Source organism: Bison bison, unplaced genomic scaffold (assembly GCF_000754665.1).
Source record: "Bison bison bison isolate TAMUID 2011002044 unplaced genomic scaffold, Bison_UMD1.0 scf7180017864285, whole genome shotgun sequence".
NCBI classification, from domain to species: Eukaryota; Metazoa; Chordata; class Mammalia; order Artiodactyla; family Bovidae; genus Bison; species Bison bison.
Window position 1 is genome coordinate 2158936 of NW_011494857.1, and position 4299 is coordinate 2163234.

A 4299-nucleotide genomic window follows, 5' to 3' on the forward strand; every position below is an offset into this window, starting at 1 on the left:
GGGGGGGGGGGGGGCTACAGTCCATGGGGTCGCATGGAGTCGGACACGACTGAGCTACTGAGCAGCAGCAGCATCAGGGTCCCCCAGGCCTGGACGTGGTTTGTGGGTGTGCTGTCCCTCCCCATCACCTCAGACTCACGCTGACCCAGACCTGGGCTTTGTTTTGTTGTTGTTGTTGTTGTTGTTGTTGTGTTAGTCGCTCAGTCGTGTCGGACTCTTTGCAACCCCAGGGACTGTAGCCCACTAGGCTCCTCTGTCCATTGGATTCCTCCAGCAAGAATACTGGAGTGGGTTGCCATTTCCTTCTCCAGGGGATCTTCCCCACCCAGGGATTGAACCTGCATCTCCTGCCCTGGCAGGTGGATTCTTTACCACTGAGCCACCAGGGATGGGCTGCTTATAGCTGGGTTAATAGAATGTTAAAGGATTTACGCACTTGAAAATGGGGACCCACTCCTCTCATATGCTTCCCCTGTGGTGGGTGATGCTGGGGACCCTGGAGGAGTCAGGCCAGGGCCCTTGGTCTCAGAGAGACTGACTTGCCACAGAGATGGACACAGGCAGTGAGGACTGCAGTGGTCATGGCTGTGACAGAGCAGGTACCAGGGGTGCAGCGCCCAGAGCTTAGGGTGATGCCATGGACAGGGAAACCGAGGGATCTGATGGGCGACAGTGGGAGAAGAGCAGGCTGAAGGGCTGGGATTTTGTCCAGGGACACTGGGTAGCCACAGAGGGTGAGCAGGGGAGGGGTGAGGCCAGCCCTGGGTGTAGAAAGACCCATCTTGGGTCCTGTGAGCATGGACACTAGCTGGGAAAAGGTCTGGGGATAGAGGAGGAGGCCTGAGCAGGGACCAGCTGGTGGGGATGGGGGTGGGGTGGACAGGACAGACAGGGCTGGAGGGGGGAAGGGAGGGAGAAGCTGGCAGTGGGCTCTAATCCAAGACCCCCTCCTCCTCCCTCCTCTCACCCCCGCCTCCCAGTCTTGGGCACTTTGAAGCCCACAGGAGCCACAAGATGAAGCCTGGCAGAGTAGGTACCCCACCTCCCTACCCACCCTCCCTGGCTCCTGCTTCTTCTTTCCCCACAGCCAGCCCCACCCCTCCCACCACAGCCTGGCCACCCTCTCCAGGCCTCCCCTTTGGCCATTTGGGGGTCCAGATGCCCCTCTCCCTGAGGCCTGTCCCCAACTTCCTACCCCCTCTTACTCAGCGATTGTGTGGCCCTCAGCAAGGCTCCAGTGGCTGGTCTACAAAAGGAGGGTATTATTTTCCTATGGTCAGTGTAACAGATTCCTACAAACTTAGTGGCTTAAAACAGCATCCATCTATCTCATGATTCCGGAGGCCAGGGGTCCGAGATGGGTGTCACCAGGCCCTGGAGGACAATCTACTTTCTCTCTTTCCCAGCTCCTGGAGCTGCCCTCATTTCATGGCTCATGGCTCTTTCCTCTGTCTTCAAAGCCTGCAGGTAGCATCTTCATTTATTATTAATTTTTTGAAAATTATTTTTGACTGTGCTGGGTCTTGGTTGCTGCACGGGCTTATCTCCAGTTGCCGTGCACAGGCTTCTCACTGCGGTGTCTTCTCTTGTTGTGGAGTACAGGCTCTAGAGCACCCGGGCTTCAGTAGTTGCGGTGCGTGGGCTCTGTAATTGCAGCTCCTGGGCTTTCGAGCACAGGCGCAGTAGTTGTGGTGCATGGGCTTAGTTTGCTCTGGGGCATGTGGGATCTTCCCAGACCAGAGATCAAACCCATGTCCCCGGCATTAGCAGGCAGATTCTTTAGCACTGAGCCACCAGGGAAGCCCATTATTAATTTTGTTGTTGTTGTTTTTAGCTGCACCATGCAGCTTATGGGATCTTAGTTCCCTGACTAGGGATCAAACCTGCGTCTTCTGCATCAGAAGGCAGATTCTTAACCACGGGACCTCCAGGCAAGTCCCTGTGATGTGCTTATTATTCACTACCCAATTGTCTATGGACCTTTCTCCTTCAACGAGAAAACTGGAGCTCAGGGATGAGGTATATGGTCATATGAGGAGGCGGGTATCTCTGGACTCCTGGTATAGTGCTCACTCAGCCTGCTCTGGGCCCTGAAGCTTCAGCCACCTCCTTACTGGAGGACCAGCCTGAGGTGTTGTATGTCTTCCCCATCATTGGGTTATAGCCTCTTTTTCCTTCTGGTTGGTCTCCAGACCCTGAGCTTCACCTGCAAATACATCCTAAGGCCTCGTGTGAGGGTGGTCCTGAGCTGGGGGGGACTGGGGACATAGATATGAACTGGCCTTTTGGGAGCCTATTTTTCTAGGGCACAGACAGTTCCAGTCTGGAGGGATTAAGGGGATTAGAGGGAAGAAGAGGGACTGTAGGAGGACTGTGTCTGGAAAAGTCATGGAGAACATCCTGGAGGAGGAAGCATTTGCACTGGGAATTGATGTGTGAAGAGGAGTTTGCCAAGTAAAGAGGGGAATACATTCATTCACTCACTCATTCATTTTACAAACATGTCCTGGGGCATTGTGTGGGTTGGTTGTTCAAGGATGATTCATGCATTTATTCACTCAGTCTAACTTTGTTTAGGGAAAATAACACAATGGTTAAGATTTCAGATCCTGGAGTCAGTCAACCTGGATTCCTTTCTCAGTTGTTCCACTGACTGAATGGCTCAGTTATTTAAGTTTGCCTCAGCTTCCCCACCTTGATAAAATGACGACAACAATAGTACGGTCCTCACAGCATTCTTGGAAGAGTAAATTAAAATGGGACTTCCCTGGTGGTCCAGTGGTTAAGAATCTGCCTGGCAATGCAGGGGACATGGGTTCAATCCCCGGTCAGGGAACTAGGATCCCACGTACCCAGGGGGAACTAAGCCCAAGAGCCACAATTAGAGAGTCCAAAATGAAAGATCCTGAATGCCTCAACTAAGACTCAATGCAGCCAAATAAACTAATTTTAAAAACCTTTTTTAAAAATAAAGCATACTCTAAAAAATAAAGTATACTATTTAAAAAAAGATAGACTAAATTAAAATGAGGCCTGTGAAGGCACACTGCCCCCTACGTAATTGACACTTTGTTCCTGACTTGGCTTAGCTTGAACCTCTCAGAGACTTCACAGTGAAGTCTGATACCTGGTGTAGTCTGGTGTGGTATGCGGTAGTAGGGAAGGGTTTCTAAGGGAGGGTGGCACTCAGTTGGGTTCTGAAGCTTGAGCAGGAGTTTGTGCATGGGACCAATAGAGTAAAGTGGTCCAGAATGAGGAAATGGCAAGGAGAAAGCCTGGACGGGTGCATGAAATCATGCGGCTTGTTCTAGGAACTCCGAGCAGAAGGAAGGGACCTGGTGAGCCTGGCGACTGGTGATGGGGGTGGAGCCTCTGCAGGTTAGGGCTGCAAAGGCCAGGCTGAGGAGCTCAGATCTCATCCTGGGGACGATGGGAAGGCAGTGCCCAGGCACACAAGCTGATCTTCGGTTCACAGATGGGTAAACTGAGACGCGTGCTCAGACCTGCATGGTGGCCCCTCCGATTTCCAGCCCTCTGATTTCTATCCATTTGTGAGCTGTCCCATCCTGGCTCCTCTGGGAGAGACCAGGCCTGGGGCTGTTGCTCAGATACCCTGGGAGACCCCTGCCTCCCAACTGCCGGTGAGCTCAGGACAATGATGATACAGAGTGGGGAGACGGAGGCCTGCGAACAGAGCAGGATCCCCGAGAGTTAACATCCAGACTCGGAGGTTGCACAGATGTGAGTGCACATCCAGGCTCTGCTTTGTCTGCTTTGATTTTGAGCAAGTGAATTCCCCTTCCCCAAGCCTCAGTCTCCCCATCTGGAAAATGGGGCTGTTAAGAGTACAGCCACCCTGTGGGGCTTGGCACAGCCAGGGTCCTGCAGTCCTGGAAGGATACGGGTCTCCTGAGAGGATGGACCAGGACAGCTAGTTCTGGGAGTGGTTGGATGCGACCATGCATTGAGGACAGGAAAAGGGCTGCAGAGGAGGGTGGGCCAGGGGACCACCCTGGGGTCTCCACTCTAGGATGAGGGGCGGGGACTTTGGCCAGGGGTCCGGGGGAGCCAGGGGAGGTCTCTCAGCAGGGGAGGAGGGGCAGGCTCGCTCTGGACTGGATGGGATGGTTGGAGGCAGGGAGGCCCGGGAGGAGGCTGGGCTGAGCATCCAGCCAGGTGAGTTGGAAGCCTGCACTGGTCAGGGATGGTGGGGTCGGATCAGAGGGGACAGGGCAGAGTCAGGGTGAGACTGTGAGGGGAGAGGGGAAGGGAGGGAGAGAAGACCGTGCCTGGGGCGTG